This window comes from Aquarana catesbeiana, linkage group LG01 (assembly GCF_042186555.1).
Source record: "Aquarana catesbeiana isolate 2022-GZ linkage group LG01, ASM4218655v1, whole genome shotgun sequence".
Classification (NCBI taxonomy): domain Eukaryota; kingdom Metazoa; phylum Chordata; class Amphibia; order Anura; family Ranidae; genus Aquarana; species Aquarana catesbeiana.
In genome coordinates, this window is record NC_133324.1 from 408464695 (window position 1) to 408476841 (window position 12147).

The window sequence follows — 12147 nt, forward strand, 5'->3', positions numbered from 1 at the left end:
AAAAGAGAAGATCATCCGCATATAGTAATATCTTTTCTTCCAGGTCTCCCCTAATCAAACCAGTAACATCAGGAGAGGCCCATATAAGACATGCCAAAGGCTCTATGGCCAGGGCAAAAAGCAGGGGAGACAGCGGACACCCCTGCCTAGTGCCCCGGAAAAGTCTGAAACTAAGAGATTGAAAGCCATTCATCCTAACCGATGCCCCCGGAGCAGTGTATCGCAACCGGACCCACTTACAAAAACCAGAGCCAAGCCCAAATTGATCGAGAATGGCCCACAAATATGGCCATTCGACACAATCAAAGGCCTTGATTGCGTCTAGTGCTAAGAAAGCACGGTTTGAATGGCCCGGGGCCGGAACCTGCATATTTAAATATGCACGTCTGATATTAAATGCAGTTGATTTGTTGGACATAAATCCTACCTGATCTGGATGAATAATGCTGTTAACCACTTAAGGACCAGCCTCGTTTTGGATTTTAGGTGTTTACATGTTTAAAGCAGGTTTTTTTTGCTAGAAAATTACTTAGAACCCCAAACATTATATATGTTTAGAGAATAAAATGGCGCTTGTTGCAATACTTTTTTTTCCACCGTATTTGCGCAGCGGTCTTATAAGCGCACTTTTTTTGGTAAAAATTCACTTATTTGAATAAAAAAATAAGACAACATTAAAGTTAGCCCAATTTTTTTTTTATATTGTGAAATATGTTACTCCAAGTAAATTGATACCCAACATGTCACGCTTCAAAAGTGCGCCCGCTCGTGGAATGGCGTCAAACTTTTACCCTCAAAGATCTCCATAGGCGACGTTTAAAACATTCTACAGGTTGCATGTTTTGCATTACAGAGGAGGTCTAGGGCTAGAATTATTGCTCTCGCTCTACCGGTCACGGCAATACCTCACATGTGTGGTTTGACCACCGTTTTCATATGCGGGCGCTACTCGCGTATGCGTTCGCTTCTGCGCGCGAGCTTGTCGGGACGAGGTTTTTTAAAAAAAAAAAAAAATTTTTTTATTATTTATTTTTACACTGTTTAAAAAAAAAAAATTGTGTCACTTTTATTCCTATTACAAGGAATGTAAACATCCCTTGTAATAGAAAAAAAGGCATGACAGGGCCTATTAAATATGAGATCTGGGGTCAAAAAAACCTCAGATCTCATATTTACACTAAAATGCAATAATAAAAAAAAAATTGTCATTTAAAAAAAAATGGGCCTTTAAGAGCTGTGGGCGGAAGTGATTTTTTTAACGTCGCTTCCGCCCAGCAGTGTCATGGAGACGAGTGGGCGCCATCTTAGCCTCACTCCTCTCCAGGCATAGCACAGAGAAGGACGCGATCGCCTCCGTCACTACCGACGACTCCGGTAAGCGGCGGAGGGCACCCCTAAGCGGTGGGAGGGGGGCCCCTCTCCCGCCACCGCTTAAAAGTGATCACGGGGCGAATCCGCTGCAGGGACCACTTTTATCAGAAAGCCGTCCGCCGCACGAAAATGGGGATACCGGGGTTATGGCAGCTAGCTGCTGGCATAACAACGATATCCCCCTTCAAAGTTTGGACGTACATCGGTGTGCGGCGTTCCAAAAGTGGTTAATAACCTTATTTAGTCTAGTTGCAAGTATCTTCGCAAGAATTTTAACGTCTGTAGATAATAGCGAAATTGGTCTATAAGATTCAGGGTGTAGCAAATTTTTATCCTTTTTTGGTAAAGGAGCTTGTTTAAATGAAATACGTTTACTCCTTTACTTAACTGGCAAAAGGGTACTTTTTCCACTAGAAATTTTTTGGATGTATTTATCCAAAACATCCCCAAACAGCCATTCACCGCAGAAAGGAAAACTAGCCAGGAGTTTTTTGCATGGTGCTTTGGCTGACCAATTTTTCAACCATAGGATTCTACGGCACCAGCCCAAGCGCGAGGCCTGAGCAATAGAATCTCTCATAGTGTCAATTGCAAAACACAAAGCCCCTGGTAGCTCGGCTAAATCCTGGGCCTGCTGATCAGGGATAACCTTGAGCACCTGTTTAAACTGGTCTTTAAAGGATTGACATACACCAATTGCTGTCACCGCAGTTTGAGTCACTGAACCTGGCAAAGAAAATGCGTTTTTTAACAGGAATTCCAATTTCTTATCAGTTGGATCACTAAGCATTTGAGCATTGTCTACCGGACAAGTCAAACCTTTATTCACAGAGGATATAGCAGCGTCAATTGCTGGTATCTTCCACTTTTTAGTGAATTTTTCCTCCATGGGATAAAGTACTGAGAATTTTTTAAATGCTTATCTGGGTGATCCCACTCAGAATACAAAAGCTGCTCCAGCAATGAATGGACAGGAAAGGCATGCAAAGCTTGAGGAGGCTTTAGCGAACCCAAACAAGAAGTGGGCTTACCGACTCAGTTAAGGGTAACATAAATGTGGAGCAGACCATTTCAGTAAGAGATTGCACCAGCAATCTTTCAGATTGTGAAGCTAAAGGAGGTCCTTCCGCAATCGACCCCTCAGAAGGGGAGTCATCAGCCTCTTCACGGTCCCCTGAAGGGAATTCATCTTCTCCCGACCCCCAGTTCCTCTGTTTGAGGGTCCTGGATAGTAGAAAGGGACCTGTAGCTTTTTCTCCCACTCTGGGAAGATGCGATTAAAGCTGCTAACCTTTCTTCCAATCCCACCAAAGCTGAGGAAAAAACCTCCTCAGTAATATAGACAGGGACTGCAATGTTGGAAACAGTTGCAACACTTGATGGCCCCGATGGCTCACCCTGCTCAGCCACCCCAAATCTCTCAGGGGAGGATGACATTGTAGAGATGAGACTAGGGTCCTTAGAGCCTGAGGGAGATACTTTTGGGTCCTTTTTTGGGGTGTTTCCACCTCCCCTTCTGACCATAATCCGATGCACAAAGGCAGAGTTACTGCCAGAAGAAAATGCACCCACTGCTTGAGCAAATAGTCCAGCAACTGCCACTGCTATTAATGCTCAGCCAATGTGCCTAGGGAATGCCTGTGTCACCACTTACATGCCCCCATCTGCTCTTATGTCCTTCCGTCAGCCTACAGTCTGCAAATGGAGCTTTTTATTATGCACCCATGCAGTGGACGTTGATGCACGTCAATACCGCGCTAAGCCACGCCCCCTCCGTCTTCCTACCGCGCCCTCCTCTTTTAAAAAAAAAGACAGTTTCCCATGCGTGAGCGGGCCTCCGATTCGATGGGATCGGCGTGTGTGTGTGTGTGGAGGGGGGGGTGGAGAGGTGGAGAGGAGATGAACTGCCATGCTGAGGCAGTGAAAGATCGGAGCGGCCTCTGCCGATCGTTCTGGGCGCTCTCTGCCTATCTCGGGAGAGGGGAAGAGCTTCTGCCCAGGTGGGGGGTGTTTTTAGAAAAAAATCCCCCCTCCAAAATCTTACCGAAGGCCTGGGACTGCTTAGCCAGAGGATGCCTGCAGCTTCTGCTGGCACAGAGCGAGATATGGAAAAGCATGATCAAGGTACGTGCACTATACAGCCCCCAGTGGTGACTTTAGGCATGACAACATTTACTTTTAAAAGAGAAAATCCATAAGAAAATGTAAAATTCCTTAGGAATTTCCACTTACCTTATCCCGCTGCAGGGATTATGTGGTAAAACCAAAACATTCAAGGACTGGGGCCCCTTTTTATCGGGGGTTCCACTCCCTTGGACCCATATAGCACCTCGCCAGGTCGCTTTATAGCTGAAAAAACCAGGGTCCAGCTCTCAAAAAAGAGAAGCGTTACGGGCTAAACCTCGTTTCTTCTGCCACGAGGTCCAGGTACCATTCAATTTGGCCTGAAAAGACACTTTCAATGGATCCGGCTGCATAGCTCGCCCCAGGAAAGGATTACTCCAGTGAAGCTCAGCATAGCACATCTTTACTCGTGACCAACACCTAAGACACTGGCGAAAAAACTGAGGTACGCCCAGTAATGGGAGGGCTTATATAGGGAGTGAACATCCTGTCTTGGGGTATGCCAGTGTCCTTCACCTAAAGGTGGCCTATATAACCCACATAGTAACTACTATGGCTCTGTATCCCGTGATGTACGATAAAGGAAAAATAACAGGCTGATTGTACTAGAGTCAATTGATAGATCAACTTCAGTACAACCAGATTGCCCATAGACTGATACAAATTCTGCTGTGTTGAAATGGCCAAAGTTCAATCCATCTATGGCTGGCTTGAAAGGGTTATAGCTTCATCCGTTTTTTTTTTTTTGGTCATCTGTGTCCCATTGTGGAGATTTCCCTTTACTTTCTGTCCCATAGCCAAAACAAGAAGTGAGAGGAAATCCCTCCAAAGTTCCCCTTTGAGTTGTCACCAGAACTAGAAGGTTTGCCTATGACCACGCCCCCTTATGACCTCACAGTCCCAGCATGCCCCGGGACTGTGATGTCATAGGGGGCGGGGTCACCGCCTATATAAGGCATAGCAAAGCGCACAGACAGCATTACAGCCGGAGAGAGCGTTGTGTCAACATCCCTGGAAGAGAAGAGGGAAGAAGACGATCCAGATGTCTGGGCTCCTCCACTAGCAAAAGAGTGGCAAAAGAGCAGAAGATAGCGGAGGAGCCCGGCAGAAGGAAGAAGGTACCGAAGAAGAACCAGAGAGCGCGGAGACGACACCGGAGAGAGGGAGAAGAGGCGTGAGAGACCCCTGAAGTTGGAAGAAGACCCCTGGAGCTGCCTAATAAATTACTTTTAAAAAGTGTGTAGTGTGTTTTTTTGTTTTGACGCTTTTTTTCCCTAGGTGAGTGGGTAGGGGTACGATGTACCCCATACTCATTCACATTGAGTGGGGGGCCGGGATCTGGGGGCCCCCTTATTAAAGGGGGCTCCTGGATTCCGATAAGCCCCCCATCTGCTGACCCCGACAACCAACAGCCAGGGTTGTTGGGAAGAGGCCCTTGTCCTCATCAACATGGGGACAAGGTGCTTTGGGGTGGGCGGGCTGCAGGGCGCCCCCCTGCCCCAAAGCACCCACCCCCCATGTTGAGAGCATGTGGCCTGGTACGGTTCAAGGTGGGGGGCTCGCTCATCCCCACCCCCTTTCCTGACCGGCCGGGCTGCGTGCTCGGATAAGGGTCTGGTATGGATTTTGGGGGGACCCCCACGCTGTTTTTTCGGCGTAGGGGGTTCCCCTTAAAATCCATACCAGATCTAAGGGCCTGGTATGCTCCTGGAGGGGAACCTAAATTTAAAATTTGGCGTGGAGTTCCCCCTCAAGATTCATACCAAACACAGTGCCTGGCATTGGCGGGGATCCAAGTCGGATCCCCGCACCAGTGTGAACCCGGCTCGCAAGGTGTCAATCTCGCCAATAAAAGTAGCGAGATTGACACAATATCAGACAACAATACAGAAGTTGACCAAAGGGTGGTGGTAAAGAGCTGAAAAACCACGTGATTTGGTGAAAGTTGGCTGGAAAAGTCCTGTCGTCTGTATGCAAGACAAACTTCTGGCCAACGCCCTTTGTACAAAAATCCAAGGGAACGTTTGTACAAAGTCCTATCGTGTGTATGGGGCTTAAGACTTCCCATAGAATTAGGGTATGGGAAACCAGTATGCTGCCTTATTACTTCTCTGGTGGAGGCACACTGGAATTACTATTACAACACTGAAAGATATACATGGTTTCACACTTATGGGACATGTTGTGTGAATATGTATTGACCTGTGAGACTTTTTTAAATATTTGGCTCACATATGAAATATTATTGTTTTCCATAAGCACTATTTGACATGATACATTGATCTTAAATATATCTGAGCATTTTTTGAACACATTGAAGCAGTTTTTTTTTTTACGATTTAGGTCGCTACGCTGGTTTCTGGGTGTTGGTGAGTGCTGCTGTCTCTTTATTAATTGAGTTTATTTGCACTTGAGCGCAATTTTTTATTTTTATAGTCATAAAAACCTGACCGGTATTCTAATCCCTCTCCAACCTATCCAAAACGTAAAAAAAAAAAAAAAAATTGCCTTTGGTTGTACTTTAACTGCTTCCGGACTGCTCACCGCACATATACTACTGCAGTAGGGCGGCCCGGCTGCACGAAACAGTGTACCTGTACGTTGTTTTCTGTTGTGAGCTCTGGGGCGCATGAGTACGCCACCGGGGGTGCGCTCCCGCTGTGATTGGACACAGCGGAAGCCAATGATCATTTGTAGTAGAGGCAGAACAGCGGTCTGTCTATGTAAACAAGGCAGACCATAGTTCTGTTACAGAGGGAGAGAGATCTTGTGTTCTTGCTAATCAGGAACACAGGTGTGTCTCTTCCTCCAGTCAGTCCATCCCCCACACAGTTAGAAATCACTCACTAGGAGCACACTTAACCCTTAGATTGCCCCTGATGTTAACCCCTTCCCTACCAGTGTCATTTATACAGTGACAGTGCATTTTTTAGCACTGAATACCGTATTAGTGTCACTGGTCCCCAATAAGTGTCACTTAGTGTCCAATTTGTCAGCCGCAATGTTGCAGTCCTGCTCAAAGTCGCTGATCGCCGCCATTACTAGTAAAAACATAAAAAGTAAAAATATCCCTTAGTTTGTAGACACGATAACTTTTGCGCAAACCAATTAATATATGCTAATTGGGATTTTTTTTTTACCAAAAATATGTAGCAGAATACATATTGTTTGTAGCGTAAAAAATAAAAACCGCAGAGGTGATCAAATACTACCAAACGAAAGCTCTATTTGTGGGGGAAAAAAAAGACATACATTTTATTTGGGTACAGCGGCACACGACCATGCAATTGTCAGTTAAAGTAACGCATTGCCGTATCACAAAAAATGGCCTGGTCATTAAGGGGGTGAAACCTTCCGGGGCTGAAGTGGTTAATTTATGCTTTGAAGATTTTGCCATTGCAAGAGATTACAAATTAGTAACTTTGGTAAAATCAGTATTATAGAAAATCATGCTGATTGAATCTTTTGGTACTTTAAGTAACCAGTGAGTAGAAGGACCCTTCTCTTCATACAGTGTCTATGTAGATGTTCTCTATCTGACATCTGCTGTACCTACCTCTTTTTATGGAGTATTAATAAATTTGAAAAGATTGAAGAGCATGTATGGCGTTGCGGATCATCTTTTACTGACTGACAGATATTTGACCTCCGTATGTGGAGCCATAGGTTTTTATAACTTTTGATTCTAGTTATTTGCTTCGGTCCAAATTATTTACAGTTCTACAAAACAGTTTTTTTTTTTTCCTTTTTTAATTGTGTGCCACAAAATATACACATTTCTACCGAGACATTCTATGTCTAGCACTTATCAGAGCTAATGAAACTCCTTTGTCACTGTCTGTGGGAACCTTATCATACTCCAGCGTATTTCCTTCATTAGTCATAGAGAAACTCCTGATTACTTAATCTTCCTAGTTTTGTCCAACCCCCCCCCCCCCCAGAAAACTGCTTTGAAAATAATTAATGTTTTCTTAGTTTGTTCCATAATGAGCTGTCTACTCCTAACGTTCATGCAGGTTGTTTTGGCACAGTCTTGGAAGAGATGATTTTCACAAATTGTTTTTCTAGTTCGCAAAGGTATTTAAATATTTCAACCCTTCTGTGCCACATATACAGATCAGTTCCAGAAAAAAAGTTTTTAACTACTTGTCCCCTAGGACAATTCTGACATTTATCTTATACTTTTAAAAAATAGGCCTTTTTTTTGCTAGAAAATTACTTAGAACCCCCAAACATTATATATTTTTCAGAGACCCTGGAGAATAAAATGGTGGGTAGTGCATTTTTTTTTGGGTCACATGATATTTACACAGCAATTTTTCAAATGCATTTTTTTGGGAAAAAATAGACTTTAATAATATATTCCCCATTTTTTTTTGTTAAAATATAAAAAATTGTTTATATTTATATATTCACTCCTAGTGAATAGATGCTTGGAATGGCGACAAACTACAGTACATTAAATTATCTATAGACAACACACCTTTGTAGGTTACCATTTTAGAGATACACGGGAGGTTTGACCCTAAAATTATTGCTCTTGCACTGACATTCATGGTGATACCTCACGTGTGGCGCGGTCACGGTTTACATATGTGTAACAAGACGCTTGCTCGCTCGGTTCCACTCTCCCGACACTCCTCTGCTGCTATTGAATCAGATTGCAACGTCTGATGGTTCGGTCATCCAATGCTCCGGGATTAGAACTTCAGCTATGTGCCGTTCTAACCCAGTTGGGATAGCTCAGAACAAACACCAGGCAGGCTGTATGTAAGTTCAAACAGGAAAACCATCTTTATTGACAGGAATACAGTCTTATTTATACAATAAAAGAGGAGGTGCTCATATTACTCTAACAATACAGCTGTAACCTAATTAACCTAATTAACATGAGCTAATTAACTAATCCCTTTAGACAGCCTAGATGACTCAGACATGACCTTTAGGCCAGACTGTCCGTCTCGTAGTTCAGAAAACACAATCAACATAGATTCTTCTTCACACAATAGCAGAGTTAATTAACACAAACAACAATGGGGATCTAATGACTCTTAGATCCCATACTAGAGACTTATTTACAATACACATTCTAGCAGGCAACAGACAGACAGGTGCTGGAATTTACATCAGCATCTCCTAACAGTATCTGTCCCAACATTATGAATCAGCCACTCTTTCTAATATGGCAAATCCAGGGTCCCCCAGAGTCTGTGTGTCCTGGGGGACCAGGACCCGAATCCACAGTAATACCACCTCAAGGGTCCCCAGGCATACAGCTCACAAAGAGCACCGTTCCCCCAAATGCAAGGGCCCACAATCGATCGGCAAGAGGCTAGCATACAGTGGCTCCAAAAGTCTCTCTCCCGGCTAGGTCTGTCACAATATGCATGCTGGACCTACCTGTGTGTTCACTTTTGCATGTGATTTTTTTTTTTTTTTTACACTCTCCCTTTTTAATTTTTTTTAATTTTTATTTTTTGTATCACAAGGGATGAACAGCATCTCTTGTGATAGCCTGGACTGTGACTGGTCCTCTTTATAGATCGATATGGGGTCTATCAGACCCCATATCTCGCCTCTGACTTCCAAAGCAGCGGATGAAACTGAAATCGGGTTGATCGCTTGCTGTAAAAGGCGGTAAATAAACTGAAACTAGAAGTGACAAAATCCTCCTCATTCCAGTTTTTGACGTCGGAGTGGTATGAACAACATCCGTTTCTTTCACTCTGTGTACAGATACCAATGTGACCAGTTGCAACGGTCCCAGGACCCCCTTCCCGCCACCTGTAAAAGTGATCAAGTGGCTGTATATTCGCTCAGATAACTTTTACATGAAAGATAATCAACTGCTGAAAAAGACTGAGATCATGGTTGTAGCCTCAACTATGATCCCGCTAAAACCATCTCAGTATGAGAAAATATATATATATTCGGACATACGTCCAGCCATGGCCTTCAGCCTGCCCACACACAGACTACAGCTGGCCATACACAGATTTTTTTTTCTTCATTCAGCCTGCAGCCTGAATGCAAAGAATTAAGCACATTCCTCCATCCACACCAAACACCGTTTGACAAATTTCCTGTTGTTGTTTTTGTATTCTGGCAGCCAACACCTGATACTGATGCTTACCCGAGCAGTGTTTACCATTTGGCTCCTGCAATTTTTTTTTTTTTTTAATTAAAGGATTTTGGGTGAGTGTGCACCCATGTAGCAAATTTTGGCTGATTCACTAGGAAACGGGTAAAATTCAGAAGGTGCATGACCAGCTTAACACTTGTTCAGCTTACACTCACCAGTCTGTTCACACAGAAAATATTAACTATTCTCTGCCTGAACTGTTTCTCTCAGATTTGCTTACCAGATTAACATTGCAACAGTCAGTATGTCTGTTGAATACAATATAGAACCTGATGCAGACAACAGTATTTGTTGCAGGATATGTGGAATTTCAGTGAGTAAGATCATTATGAAGATATTTAGACAGTTTACAACTGGAAAGGGTCTTAATGGAAAGGATTGCTTAAAGGATCCTTGCTATGAGAGGGATACATGGGCTGCCATTGCTGATCATCTTCTCTTTCTGGGTCACGGAGTCCAAAAGTAATGTAATCAAAAGATAAGCATGGCAGCTAGCATTATGATCAGAAAAGGGTGGCATACTGCATATTTCAGCTGTGACAGATTTTAAAATTCACTCAGTACGTTACTGCAATGCACTTGGTGAACTGTGGTTCCGTTCTGTGTGGTGCAGTGTATTATGGTGTGCTGCTTCAGGAAACACCCACAAAATATATTTAAATATATATCCGCCTCAATGCATGCACCTTCAGACCTAAGATCAACCCCATTTCCTGCTTCTTTAAACCTCAGATCAGCCCTGATTGGTGCACAATCGCACCTGACATTTCCTTTTCCTTCAGACCCCCTATACACCCTAATTCCTGCATATTCAGACCCCTCAGATCTGCCCCAATGCATGCATCTTCAGATCTTAGCCCTGCCCCAATGCATGAACCTTCAGACCTTAGGTCAGCCCCATTGCATTCACCTTCAGACCTCAGATCATTGGTTTACCATTGCACTGTATCAATGCACTTCCTGTGAATAGACAGCAGAGTGGGGAGGCAGGCAGAACTGCTATGTGGAGAAGACCATGTATCTCCTCTCCAAGCTTAGAGAGTGTGTACTGCTGGAGCTACTATTCTAAACTGTCAGATGTAAATAAGAGAGATAAGTCCAGGAGGTGCCTGCTCATATTACAAAGTGTCTGGATTCCTGATGTTCAGCATGAAAATCAGCTTCACCTCAAGGGCTGCATGCAGTCCTTAGGTGAGGAGCTGGATGACTGTGTGAGCAAGAGAATTGAATTTTGCCAGTGACCGTGAATTTCAAACAATAGGCAGCTGCAGTCTCAGGGCATTCTGCTAGGAGGAATGGCTCTAACTGTGGGCTGGTCAGCAGGTGCCATTGAAAAAGGCATGTTGTGTGCCTGCCTTAGTACATGAGTCGAGGTTACCAACACCTATCCTGGAGACTTTGGAATGAATACCAGTTGCTAGTATGTTGTCTGTATCCTCTTTGCCTTGGCTCATGAATATTGAGAATCTTAGGTGGGTTTGTAGCTTCTTTTACTGAAATTTATTGAATTTTGCAATAAAAATATATAAAAGCAGTACATAATTGAAGTAGAAACATAAGGTATCAATACACAGTGTACAGATATAACTTCCTAAATGTAGGGCTAGGTTGGCAATGGCCTAATAACATAGTATAACATGGATAAATCTTGCAGAAAATACATGTATAAGAGTTAATTAGTTGTTTGTAATATAGTAATCATACATTCTCAAGAAATGCCAGAAAGACAACACCAGGGCAATCTAGTCAATATCGTGCTTTCCAATCCACTGGCATCCTAACGATTCTATAACCCAAATAGAAGATTTGAGCAAGAGACCTGGCAAAAAAAAAAAGATGCGGGGGGTGGGTTAAGAGGACTAGTCGGCCACGGCCTGCGTTGCTCGTCCAGAGCCTACAAAAGCCCAACCAAAAAGAAGGGGGGAGAAGGAAGGCAGAAATGGGCAGCAAAAAGAGGAAAAGAAAAGAAGGGGGACAGAGGGAGGTGGAGCTGCGAGGATCGGGTACCCCAGGGGTTCTAGGCTGTGCTGCATAGAACCATCACAGTTCTAGGAAGCGGGAGGTCATTTGAGAAGGAGGGAAATTGTCTAACCAGGGTTGCCAAATCCGTTAAAGTTTGTCGTACCTGTCTCCCAGGATCGCCGTCAATATCTCGGTGATAAGCATTCTGTGGACCCGATTTTTAACCTCTTCAAAACTTAGAAGTGGTGTTTTCCATGACAGCACTATTGTTTGCCTTGTCACCATAAAGATGTGAGTAATTAGTGTGGGGTTGGTAGATTTCACAAAAAATGGAGTACCACATCTGTAAAATGACGCTAATGGAATTGAACTTTACATGAGAATTTATATAAAAAGTTCAATATCATATTCATAAACTACGATAAAAGCATCAATGTTTAAAATGCAAAAGTTAAATAAGTTGCCTCCATATAATCATGAGGACCTTACTGTCCTAATATCCTGCTCAGGAGGGACATGGACCCCCTCTGTGTTTAAGTCCATAGTAT

At 43.5% G+C, this 12147-nt stretch overlaps 1 protein-coding gene across 2 annotated transcripts in view; it reads left to right on the top strand.

Moving 5' to 3' along the window:
• The window catches only part of KDM4C (lysine demethylase 4C), an 852000-nt gene that overhangs the window by 649771 nt on the left and 190082 nt on the right, over positions 1 to 12147 (top strand). The gene's annotated exons all lie outside the window — the stretch shown is intronic.